Genomic DNA, 14,689 nt, shown 5'->3' with positions numbered 1-14,689 from the left:
ATCGCCAAACCTTGGTACTCTGAAGTTGTTGATTGAAAAACATTTTAGATGAAAATACTAAAACTAAAATGGGAGCATCACAACATACGCCAGGTTTAAAAAGCTTGAAAAAAACACTGAATAACTTTGTTACTACATCAGGAAGTTGTGGTAAACACATAAATTAGAAAAGTTAACCAATAAGAACTGAGTGAGTGAGAGAAGAAGCCTGAATAAGTCCAGCACAAATAATTACAACTGAATCATTAGATTCTAAAAAATTCTGTAAAAAGGAGGCCCAGATGTTTATTCAGGTGAATGCTACCAAAACCTTCCTGAAAATTGAGAGAGAAAAAATATGTTCGAATTCATTCTAATAGGATATTGATACATTGACATAAAAAACAAACAAACAAACAAAAAATACAGGCATTCTCATCTAAAACACCGATGTAAAAACCGTAATCACAACATTAGCAAAACAAATTTAGCACTATATAATTAAGAAAGTATATGTTATCTAAGCTCTCTTTATCTTGCTAATGCAAAATAGCTTTCTATTTGAAGAACTGCAAATATCATTTACCACATTAACATATTAAATTAACCAAGTTTGTAATCAATTCAAGAGATTTAGTAAAGATCTAACTCTGGCCAAACTCTCAGCAAAAAAATAGAATAGAAATGTTTTCATTCTTCGTAGAGAAATGCTAGAAGCAATTATACTAAAAATAGGAAAAAGAAAAGGATGCCCAACACCACTAACTGTATTCCACACTGCACTGAAGTTTCTGGTCAGTGCAACAATACAATAAAAGTAGTTTAAGAGATTTATTCATTGGGATGGAAAAATGAAAATTGTGTTTAGTTACAAATTGCAGACCTTTTTCACCCAAAATGTAAAAAGAGTTTTAAAAATTACTGGATATGAGTTCAATATACTGATATAAATTTCCATTCTATACAATAGGAAAAGACATTTAGAAAAACATTTGAACAGAGCTATAACAGCAACAGTGGGAAAAAGTGACAATAACAAATATAAGGTATCAAGAAATACTGTAGTGATCAGTTTGCCAGAACTTTTTAGAAAACAATAAGAACTTCTTATAATATATTAAATAAAACTTAATATTTAAGAAGGCTTACACAAATATAAACAGAAATTCTATATCGTAAATAAAATAAATCTTTCCTGATTTACCTACATATTTAATACAATTTTAGTAAAATTATGATGAATATTTTAAAGCTTATTTTAAAATTTACAGATAAATAGTAAAGAATAGTCACAACACTTCTTAGGAATAAAAAAATAGTTAGAGGGTATTTCCCAAACACATTAAGGGTTTACGATAAATCTATGGTGTTGTAAGCAAATTGACCAAAATAACAGAGAACTACTGTCTATGAAGAGGTTATTCATAAAAATAGATACTTGAATTACTCAGAAAATAGTAAAAAGAATCTCCAACCCACTGTATTAGTCTGTTTTCACACTGCTGTAAATAACTCTCTGAGACTGGGTAATTTATGAAAAAAAAAAAAAGAGGTTTAATCGACTGACAGTTCCACAGGCTTAACAGGAAACATGACTGGGAGGCCTTAGGAAACTTACCATAATGGCAGAAGGGAATGGGAAGCCAGCACCTTCCTATGGAGACAAGAGACAAAGAGCAAAGGGGAAAATGCCACACACTTTTAAACCATCAGATCGCATGAGAACCCACTCACTATCACGAGAACAGCGTGGGGGAAACCACCCCCATGATCCAATCACTGGGCCCCTCCTCCAATTCGACACGAGATTTGGGCAGGAAGACAAATCCAAACTATATCACCCACATTGATTTATGACTTCATTTTACCACCAGTTTACAACTAGTAAGAGTTATAATGTTGTTATTTTATTACAAAGAGATATGCCTCTTTAAATACATAGAAAAAATGTACCTATGACTGCCTACATACATGTATAAATATGTATATACATAAAATCTATTTGAGCTTTTTTGTTTAATATCAGTTATTATTTTCCTAGTTTGTTTTAAAAATTGCTTTATTCTTAATGTAAAGTAATTATGCTTCATATTTACCTTTTTGAAAAGTATCTAGTTACATTTATGCCATATTTAAACATCAAATTTGGTAGATACCGTACATCAGTTTAGGTTGTTGAAGATTATGTTGATAAATATTTTAACAATTTTAGTTATGTAAGATTTATACATATCAAAGAATAATTATAATATCTCAGTAACTTTAAACATATTAATAATAAAGTGCACACAGTTCATCCAGAAATTAATGTTCATACCATAACACTGCTGCCACGATCCTTGCTCCTGCGTTCCCCTTCCCAATCCCAATTCCTGCCCCCTAAACATTGACACATCCTACCTTGACTTCAGTTTTATAATACCCTCCACGTATGACGTGCTAACTAACATATGTATCCTAAATAATATGTTGTGTTGATTTCTTGCAGTGAAGTTTATTCATAATACATATGTAGTGTTTAGATAATCTTTTACTTGATTCTATTTTTTCTGAAATTCATTTATGATGCAGTATTAATAGTATACAGCATACTTTATTTTTAATACTTCTGGTATCTTCTTTTGTGATGTACTCCAATTTTTTTTTTTTAATGTTTTGAGACAGGATCTGGCTCCATCACCCAGGCTGGAGTGCTATGGCGCTATTATTGCTTACTGCAACCTCTGCCTCCTGGGCTCAAGTCATCCTCCCACCTCAGCCTCCCAGGTAAGTTGCGACTTTATGCTCGCACCACTAAGCCCAGGTAATTTTTGGTTTTTTTTTTTGTAGACAGGGTTTCACCATGTTGACCAGGCTGGTGTCAAACTCCTGGGCTTAAGAGACCCACCTGCCTTGGCCTGCCAAAGTGCTGGGATTACATACTCCAATGTATTAATCTATCATTTTACTGTTTATATTTGGATAGTTAAGCGTTTTTCTTCTCATACTATTCTCAGTAATGCTACTACGAAAATTCTTATAGACTGTTATATATGCAATGTATCTCTAACATACATACCAACTACATACCTTTTAACAAGACCCTAAGTTTATATCCTCAAGGCCATTGTACATATTCATACATGTAGCACACCAGAAAACCAATTTTGTACAAGACAACATCTCTATGACAATTCAAAATACATAGTTAACAGAAATTGAACAATTTCTGAGGAATAAGCATTGTGTTCTCCAATTATAATGATTATTTTAACCTAGCACTATTAGAAAATTTGATTCTAACCACTCAATGTTTTTAAAAATAGAATATTTGGAAAACAACAAATTTTCTCTAATAACAAATTTTAAAAAACTAAAGAATGATACCGAAATGTCTTGCTTCAAAAACTTGTGGAGGAAACTCAGTTGTCTTCTATTCTGAATCTATTATCTTGTATTATTATAAAAGAAAATAAGTAAAATTAAAGTTTGATTTGAGAACATAGATAATAACAGAATTACCCCAAATTATTACTAGATAAGAAGTACCTAAGAGAAGTACAAGATTTAATGAAATAAGCCCACAAACAAGAGGTGAAAAACAAATGTACATTTTTAAATAGACTGATTAATTGAAAAATACTTGGTAAGACTTAGCAAGAAGAAAACCAAAATGGCTCCTGCCCTGGCTTCCAGGATCCACATTGTGCCTCCAGGAACACTGGAAGGAAATCCCAAAATCCCACTTCTTGAACTAAAGGATCTCTTCATCCTCCGTATGTTAACCCTCTCCTAAGAAATGTTCACGAACATATAAATTGTCAAACCCACATTAAAATAATTTCTGTTTTTATCACCTGAATAAACATTGAAGAAAAAATAGTAGTCATACACTGAAATTGTTCTTAGAACCGGCGTATATATATTTGTGCTGGGATGTTGGACCAATTTTTGACTGCTTGAGACAGAAAACAACTATCTGAGTGTCAGATCTGACTTAAATAGGTTAGTTGCAAAATCCAGAAAAGGGCAAGGTCCAGGAAAATGGGAAGGATATATGAGTTGAAGGAAGGTATTTGGTGGTTGTACCTCACTGTGGGCAAATGTCCAATAGGAAATTGTTGTTGAAGAAAGAGTTGTTTTAATGTATAATGTTGATCCACAAGAGGATTAAAAAAAGATGATTAATGACACTTCTGTTGGTTGTATATTTGGCACTAGTCACTGTATTTCTCTGCATATTTTATAAGCCACAATGACAGATACTAGTGACTACATGTCTCTCCCTTACTTGATATCATACTACAGTTCTCAGTATTCTTCTGCAATACCTATTCCTTTTTATTTTATTAAGATTCTACTATTTTAAACTTTATATCACTTTGTATGGTCAATTCCCTCTATATATTATAGGTTTGTGAGCTTTTCATTCCTTTCTTTCTTCTTTTCTTATTTTATTCCCAAAATATGGAGAAACGAGAAGAGATGGGTGAGGATTAAATTTCCACAGGACTGAGAGGATGAGATGATCAATACCATCAAATTCTAAGTCCGGGACACTGAGACAGAGAGCAAAGAAGAGGTGGCGAAGAGAGCCCGGAGAGCAGGCTGCGTGAGGAGAGACTGATATCTTGGAAACTGACAGAACAAATTGGAATTCTGGCTCTCCTATTTTTGTTTAGCCTGGTATAAATCTCTTCTCTCACTTCATTATCCTCATCAAAAATACAGAGAAAACAGTGTATATTTTGCTAGGTTGTTGTCGAATTAGATAACATATTTGTAAAGCTTTTAGCATATAGTAGACCCTCTAAGCACTACACAGCCAGTACCTTTTATTCTTGTGTCCCCTAACTCTCACCCTCTCCTTTCCTAATTTCCATTGTTTTCTTTTATCTCTCCCTTCTTCTTTTCTTATGTTCCTCTTTCTGTTTTTCTTTCAACGAGCCTAATATACTTCAAAAATTTCTTCTATAAAAAGAGGTGAGTATAAGAATCCAGATAATTTGCATGAAGTTTGAAAACTCTATTTGGGAGATCTGAATTTTCTTGGTTTGTGAGGCGGGGAAAGAGTATGTGCGTGTTGCATGTATATGTAGTACAGCTACAGCACGTAGAGTTCTTCAGAATCCCTTAAAAATGTTTTAGTGTCTATTGGCTAAAAGAAGTATCACATCACTAGCCGTTTTTAAAATGTAGTATCTTTGTCTGGCCCATTGCCTTTTTAGGAAAGTTGATCCAAATCTCAAAACTCCAGTCTCTTAATCTGCAAAAGACACATGTGAGATAATGGATATGCTAATTAGCTTGTTAGCTATTCCACAATGTATACATATTTGGAAACAATGTGTTGTACATGGTAAATATATGCAATTTTTATTTGTCAATTAAAAATAAATAAATAAATAGAAGGAAAATGAGACACACTAATACCTACCTCATAAGATTTTTTAGTTTGCTCACACTTTGCATTACTTAGTATGGTGGTTTACCACACAGGAACTCAATATATCCATGGTTGAGCAAGTGATGAGGAACATAGTCATACAAAGCAACATGCATCTCTTTTTTCACATAAAATTTTGCGGCAACTATTTCATGGTCTATAAAAGTTGTTAGAAAGTATGCATGTTGTTTCTAAGCCTGAAAAAATGACTTTTGATCCTATTGCTTATATTTTAATACGTACCCGACAACTCAGTGTCTTGCCTGAAATAACTTGATAACTTCTTTTGCCTTTATTGTTTTATTAAAGAGTATATTAGGGGTGTGAGTGTATTTTTAATTTTCAGTAGCTTTGACATTTGCATCTTTTTCTATTGAATGCTTATCCCCTTATATTCAACAAGGACGGTGTTCTCAGGAAATGATGCTGAACTCAACATACACTAGCTGCTATTAGCTAATGACAGGATTGCTGTTCTGGCAATCTGATTGAAGAGAAAACTCAAAAATTTTCAACCTCTTAATTTTAAACTCTGTAGAAAAATATTTCTATTTAGAATAATACCTAAGGGAGTATGACATAATAAATCTGAGAACAATTATAGATGCCTTCCGTTTTTCTGTATCCCTAGATAGACATATCTACTTATCTTCTAAGCTAGAGTCAAAATATTTCTTTTTCTTTCATATGCACGTTCTTGGACCAGCATCCTGAGAGATTTTCTGTTTGAGCACTCATCTAAGCTACCGAATTCAGTCTCTTCTTCTCTTATATAGAAGTCTACCATTTACCTAATAGGGTAAAATCAACATACTGCATACAAATATTAGCATGGAGAAATACCCACCTATTTCTTAATTAGAGCTGATATTGTCTTAACTTTTTACTTTGGAAAGAGAAAATAGTAGGCTATTACATTTTATACTATTCATAAATAATTGAATTTACAAATCTTACTCATAATTGAAATTTGTACTTAGAAATTAATAACTAAAATGGTTATGAGAGAATAATATAAAACCCATATTAAACAAACAACTGAATTTCAATATAGTTTTATCTATGCTGGATTATCTATGGCAACTTGGCATCATCTCTGCCACCCTTCCAAGTTTTTCTCTGTATTTCAGGGGATAAGCTAGAGACATAATTTCTCAGAATTTCCTTCCCTACATGTTCCAGATTACAATTTTCTAACACAAGGAACATATGTGAGATTTGGAAGATGAAGAAAGAAAGGTCATTGTTCTGTGAATGGAGTTACCACCAGACTTTCATGCAGGTGTGGGATTCACAGAGGCTTCTTGGTGTGTACTTGGGAAAACTCACATTGATGATGCAAAATGACAGAGATGATGGAAGCTGTTTGGGAGATATCTGAAAACTGAATTGTACATCATATTTGGATGCAAAGTTTCCTTTCCTTTACTGATAGAGTTTATCTGGAGTTCAAAGCCCAAGAAGGCTCCACAGCGGCTCCTGCCCTCTATACAGGCTCATGTGCCAGCTGGGTCATGGCACCCATCAGATAAAACAGTGATTGAAAGAAGGAAGGACCTTCAGCACATATAACTCCATGTGGAGGCTTTGGCCTGTTTTTTTAGATTAATCTTTTATGTTGACTTGCTAGGTCAAGAGTCCAAAGACCATCCACATGTTTAATGTTTCAGTAAAAGGACTCACAATACTCAACATACGGTTGTACTCACAACTGAAACTTACTACAGAGACACAGATAGAACATGCGGCAGGATCAGTAAGGAAAAAAGATGAATCAGACGCAGTCTAGAGAAATTCATGCATACGATTCCTGTTGCTGTCTCTCCTGTTTGAAAGGGTCACACGATGTATGCTGTTTTTTCAAGTAGCAAAATGCACCCATACATGTCTGCAGTGTTTCTAGCCAGGGAGGTCCTGTGAAGATTCACTGCCCAAGGTTTTGCCGAAGACTGTGCATGTAGACATCTGCCGAGGACTGTGCATGTAGACATCTGCCGAGGACTGTGCATGTAGACATCTTCTGCCCACTAACATTTTAGAGTCTCTGAAGGAAATCAAATTCTCACATTGTTTATAGAAACACTCTGGATAGGTTGGCAAAGCCCTGCACACAAATCCTACCGGTCATGGTGTACCTTTTCCTGCACATAAACATGCCAATATCTGCAAATGCACACAACCATGTGAAAATATATATTCTCCTATTGAAAAGTGACTTCTGGCCTGATACTGATCCCTGGTAGAGACTGAACACTTGGTCACAGGCTGTCAAGTCCTATCCCCTAGCAAGCTGCCCATCATGAAAATGCTGTGAACACAGGTAATTGTAACACAAGGCAGGCTATTTTTAAATTAGTTCTGAAGAAGAGAAGCACAAGCAGGTAGCTTAGAGTGTTATAGTAATTATACCTATTTTATTGAATCCTATCTCTCAACTCACATCTATAGCACCATAAGGGGGTCACTATGACAAGTGGACCCTGGAGGAAGGTATTATTTTTGTGGTTTTCTGATGATTCTAGACATAAAAGTGGTACACATGAAACCAGAGGGCTAGATAATTAGAATTTCACCTAGTTTTCACTGTCTGAAAGACAGTGATAAAAATAAATTCTATGCATGTGCAAAACTTGAAACAGTGATGTTGGACTTTTCACTTTACCTGAAAGACGGTATAGAGGAGGTGAATATCAATGTGTGTGTGTGTGTGTGTGTGTGTGTGTGTGTTCTTTTTTTGAGACAGGGTCTCGCTCTGTTGCCCAGGCTGGAGTGCAATGGCACGATCTTGGCTCACTGCAACCTCCGCCTCCTGGGTTCAAGTGATTCTCCTGCCTTAGCCTCCTGAGTAGCTGGGATTACAGGTGTGTGTCACCACGCCTGGCTAATTTTTGTATTTTTAGTAGAGACAGGGTTTCACCATGTTGGCCAGGCTGGTCTTGAACCCCTGATCTCAGGTGGTCCACCCACCTCAGCCTCTCAAAGTGCTGAGATTACAGGCGTGAGCCTCCAGATCTGGCCTCAATGTATGGTTTTAAACAGCTTGATTGAGGTATGATTAACATATATACACATGTGTGTATGCATATTTATATATACATGCACATATATATATATACATACAAACATGTTTAAATTCATAAGCATGATTAAGAAACTGAACATATCCATCACATCCAAAGGTTTTCATGTGGTCTTTTGTAATCTTTTGTCTCCATCTCTCCCTAAATTTCCTTCCTAGACGTCCACTGATCTGATATTTGTCACTATACAATAGTGACATTTTCAAAAATTTCCCTTTAATCACTGGAAACTAGAATCACAGAGTATACCCATTTTTGTCTGTTTTTATGTGATTCAATAATTCCGGTTTTATGAGTTGTAACCTATTATTTGTATATAGAACAATTTGCTTATTCTCTGAGTGATATGTATTGAGTTATGTTTAGATTATAATATTACAAACAAAACTGTTATGAATATTTTTGTACATAACTTTGTATGGACATATGATTTATTTTCTCTTGGGTAAGTCTCTGGAAGTGGAAAGACTGGGTCATATGGTAAGTATTAATCATTGTTTAACTTTCTTGACAAGCTTCCAAACTCTTTTCTAATGCGATTACACCATTTACATTTGCACCAACAGTGTATGAAATTTATACTTCCACCACATCCCGGCCAGTAATTGGTATGGTCAATCTTTTTAGTCACTCTAATTTTAGCAATTCGATTAGGCATATAGAGGAATCTCAGTGTGGTTTTAATTTGCATTTTTCCAGTGACTAATGACATTGCACATTTTTAAGGTGCTTATTTGCACCAAAACATGTTCTTTGATAAGAGATTTGCTCAAATCTGAGGAGTTCAGCTTAACTCTTGACCAGAACTCTATATATGATTTTGCAAGCCCGACCATAGGCAATTAAAAGACTTTGTCTGACAGGTCTCTGAGAGAAAGCTGACCTCCCAACATCAGTGTCAATGCACAGCCAATGCGGTGCACTATTTCAAGGGAGTTATAGTCAAGGACTCGGGGTCTAATGGTCAGCCATGCTGTTATGCATCTCTGCGTTCCTAGCCTACATGCTTGCACACAGGATTAAGTTTTCATTACCTTGGCTTTGACAATGAATTCTTTGATAAGAAAACTAAGTCATTGTAGATAAAAGATATAATAGATAAATTAGATCTCATCAAAATTATGAGCATTGTACATCAAAGGACATCGTCAAGAGGGTAAAAAGGTGGCCAACTAATTTGGAGACAATATTTGCAAGTCATCTGTCCGATAAGGTTGAACTCTGCAGAATATAAAAAAAAACCACTTTCAGCAACAAGAAAGACAACAAGTAAATTTATAAAATGGTCAAAGGACTTAGACATTTCTTCAAAACATGAATGAATGGCCAACAAGTATATGTGAGGATGCTCAACATCATTAGACAATCAGGAACTGCAAAACAAACCCACTATCTGGTACGACTTGACACTCACCAGGATGGTTATGATAAAACAGAGAGCGTGGAGATATTTAAACTTTTGTGCATTGCTGTTGGAAATGGAAAATGGTGCAGCCGCTGTGGAAAAGAGTTTGATGGCGCCTCAGATATGCTAAAAATAGCCTTTCCAAGGGAAATGCAAATTAAGACAACAATAAGAAACACCACATACCTAATAGATAGACAAAAACTTAAACACTATTATTGTCAAATGCTGGTGAAAATGTGGAAGAATGCACCATTTGCTTTATTGCTAGTGGGAATAAAAAATGATACAGCCATTTTGGAGGACAACTTGGCAACATACTCTCACCATACAATTTAGCAATTGTGCTCCTTCCAACAAAAAGGGTTTGAAAACTTAAATGTATACGAAAACGTGTACATGGAAGTTTATAGCAACTTTACTCATAATTGCCAAAAATTGGATGCTACCATGATGGTCTTTAGTAGGAGAACAGATAAACAAACTGTGGTATATGCAGATGATGAAAAAACAGAATTATATATGTAATTACATATATAATATTTATAAAATTTTATAGTATAAAAATAATATATTTAATTATATATTATACACAACTATAATATATAATTATATATTGTACATTATAGTTATACTACATATTATATATAATAATTATATATACTTTTATATATACTAATACATATTATATTATTATAACTAATATATGTAATATATAATTATATACTATATATTGCAATTATGGTATATAATATAAAGTTAATAAAACTATTACATGTTTTACTTGTAATTATATTATATAATATATAGTGAATATCACTATGTAATAATATATATAGTTAATATTACATATTAGTTACATTAGTTAATATATTATTTATATTATATAATTATAATTATACATACTGTGATTTATTTATATAGTTGAAAATATATTTGTTTATATAGTTTATATAAGTTGAGTGAAGTTTATATAAGTTGAATATTTGAATAGTTGAAAGTTTATGTAAGTTGAATATATAGTTTACATAACTTGAATATTTTTCAACTATATAAACAAATCAAGTACTGATACATAATACAACCTGGATGAACTTTGATAATATTAAGCCAAGTGAAAGAAGCTTTACACCAAAAGTCACATATTATATGATGCCATTTATAAAAAATATACAAAATAGAAAAATCTATGAAGACAAAATGCAGATTACTTGTTACCAGTGGTTGGGGGGAGGAGAAAATAAATGAGGAGCAACTGCTTAATTGATATGGTTTTACTATTCAGGTAATGAAAATACTTTGGAACTAGATAGAGGTAATGGTGTTCAATTATTTTTAAAGAAAAATACAATTTTCCTAAGACAAAAGCACACATTTTTTTTACCATTTTAAGAAATGTTGTATTTTTAGGTTTTACATTAGGTCTATGGTCCATTTTAAGTTAGTTATTTTATGGAATACAAGGTATGGATAAAATTTCATCCTTTCTTCATATAGATATTCTGATTGTTCTAGCACTATTATAAAAATACTGTCCTCTCACCACTCCATTGTCTTGGCTTCTAATCAGTTGTCCTTTTACGAGTAGGTCTATTCTATAGTTTTCAGTGAATAGGTCTTTTACATCTTATATCAGATTTAGATATTCCACATTTTAAATGGTGTGTTTTAATTTCAATTTTCATGATTTTGTTACAAGCACACAGAAATACACTTGATCTTTTTATATTGATTTTCTATATTTTAACATTGCTAAACCCACTTAGTTCTCATAGTTCTTTTGGGTAAATTCCCACAGTTTTTCCATGACGACATGCTAACTTCAAATGCTTTACTTGTTTCTTTCCAGTCTGGATGCCTTTAATTTATTTTATTTGTCTTATTTCTCTGGCTAGAATCCACTGCAAAATTGAATAGTAGTGATGAATGTAGGATATCTTTGCCTTCTTTCAGATGTTAGGGATAAAGTATTTAGTATTTGACCATTAGGTAGAATGTTAGCTGTAGGTTTTTTTGTAAATGGTCTTTATCAGATTGAGGAAATTTCCTTTACTGAAAGTTTTTTTTTTCTTTTAAATCTGAAATGGGTGTTAGGTTTTTTTTGCATTTATAGAGATGATCTTACATTTTTCTTCTTAAAATTATTAAATTGCAACAACTTCTCATTTGTGGAATAAAACACACTTAGTCATAATATATGATTTTGCTCATACATTGTTTAATTCTGTTCACTCAGTTTTAGCTTCCTTGCTTGTTTGTTTGTTTTTAACATTTTTGCTTCAATATTAAAGAGAGATCTCATTCTCCAGTTTTCATTTATAATAACTTTTGTTTGACTTTATGGTCTCAAACTATGGGGTTTTTTTTTTTTATCTGAATTGTCATATCTTCATAAATCTCCTTAGGTATGCTACATAATTCTCTGATATTTCCTAATTTCTGTTTTAACCATTGTCACAGGTAGGGTCCTTTTCTGAGCCTCCAGATTAATGCTATATTTCTATTTTTCTGCCATATTTATAAAATAGTCTCACTGTTCCTGTTTTGCTTTTTGCTTTTTTCATGCTGGAAAGGAAAAAAAAAATAGCCCCTATCTACAGTTTCTACTTACTAAATAACAGAGCTCTTTGCTTATGATTGGTCCTTTTAGTGTATTTCTTAAAATGATAGATTCTTTTCTGAGATTAATAAATTTTAGAATGTTTTATAATTGGAATTCCTAATGAAATATCCAGATTCTACATGGCTATTCAAATTTTGCTAATATTCTCCATTGATGAAATACAGAGAGGAGAAAAATCATGTATCTGATAGATGTATTTGTCTGAGGCAGTTTTATTTTATTTTACTCTCTTTCTCCCTTTTCATAATAATTACTGTTTATTTTGCAAGGGGCAGGGGTATACAACGACAAGTTGCAGACGACATGGGAAATTATTTTCAGACAATGGTGATTTCTAAGTACACTGCTAGCCTGCAGGGAGTCACAGAAGAGAAGGGCTCAGATCTCATTAAGTTGCTGGAATCACAGGGCTTAATCCATCAATTTAAAGCATTTAGTCAGAAGCAAAAGGAAAGGGATAAGATAAAAGAGCATACAAGGTCGATGTAAGGGGCACATTCCCTGAATTCCCCAGTATTCACCATTCTCTCCCTCCCTTCCCCTCTCCTTTTGTCCCTCTCTCTTCCTCTCCATCAGTCTTCCTCTCTTACAGTGTGATTATGAGGACCAGAGTGAAGCCTCAGCAGATAAAAGGTGCTTGTGGCTAACTCGTGCTCTATCTGCATGATTAAATATTCTTGACCCTACCCGTATAACTAGCTCATAACCAGCTGAGCGGCCACAGATTTTATCTGTGAGTCTCAGGCCCAGGTCATACAGAACCCTCAAAATGGGGGTCACCCATGGTTAGTCAATTGAAGACACATGAGTACCTGGTGGCTCACGAGACTCATGACTATGGGTTTCCATTTGCTCTTCTTATTAATGCTTCTTGTGTTCCACACACAGACGCTCTACATATTCTATCTGGATTTAATTTACATCCCAAGCTACATGCATCTCAACTTTGTTTCTTCTATCCTTACTTATTTGTGTCTCTCATTATCCAGGCCATACATTAATTTACCTTAATAATGCAATATATATGATAATAAGTAATAAATAAATAAATATAATACATATTTAGAGTGAGAGAAGGAAATCACCGTGATCATCAGTTACTTTCTTCCAGATTTTTGAGAATTGTAATGTTTGAATGAAGATTAAAACAGAATAAATTATAGGTAAGACGTAGAAATTTTAATTGTCTGGTTGCCTCAAAAATCAGAAACAATAGAGAAGCTATTGATCTAACCCAGAGTCCTGGTAAGAAACTGGGGTAGGAAGAAAGAAGGTTTGTCTCAATCAGCATTAACTCATTTTCTAAATAATTGTTGTCATGCCCAAGTCAGCTGCATCAACATAGTACATACTCACTTTCTCTAAGTTTCTGGGAATTTGACTCTTCGGTGTTTGCAAGTGTTCATTTTTTTCTCTCTATTTGATATTTGTTGCCAGAGATTACTTTTAGATGCTGCCTTGTAGTACTTAAAATTAAGGTAGGCAACTGACACCAACAAAGGAAACAGAGAGAGGACCACCAATTTCTCTCATTTAATAGTAAAGACATTAGAATTAGGGTTTCTAACATGAAAATTATTGCAATAATGGAAAACATTTAGTTATTTTCAAAATACCTCTTCCTCAAATATTTAAAATAAAAACTTATGTGTATTTTGGGGCATTTGTTAAAATAATTTCTTTTAATTCGGATCATGTGAAAGATACCAAGTTTCATATTTTTGGTTAGTATATATTAATTTATGATAATGGAATCACGAATTTGGAGAAAATGTGAAGGATGAGAGTGAATCAATAGTTTATGAACTCCAGTTTTCTATTTCTTGCAAGAGAGCATGCAAAGAAACAGGTTGCTTAGAGTTTGAACCTGTGAGTACTAAATTTGAAGTCTACAGTTTTAAAGTACAACAAACGTTAGAGAAACTACAGACAGTCCAAGCGTTCATGGAATAGAAATATTGTGTGCAGGTATTTAAAACAGCTTTAGAGTGAGTAGCAGTTCAAAAAGTAGTTAAAGAAGTTAAAATGAGTTACTTTCACTCTGCTATAGTCTGACTTGTTGTCTTTTTAAAACAATGATATTGTCTCGCTCCATTCAGGTTAATGAATTGCCTTTAAAAGGTTGTGCTTTCCTAATAGATGAAACCTGAGTATAGGAATTGTCCCTTTCAATTGCA

This window comes from Pongo abelii, chromosome 17 (genome assembly GCF_028885655.2).
Source record: "Pongo abelii isolate AG06213 chromosome 17, NHGRI_mPonAbe1-v2.0_pri, whole genome shotgun sequence".
Lineage (NCBI taxonomy): Eukaryota > Metazoa > Chordata > Mammalia > Primates > Hominidae > Pongo > Pongo abelii.
Note: the sequence above shows the minus strand (reverse complement) of the source record.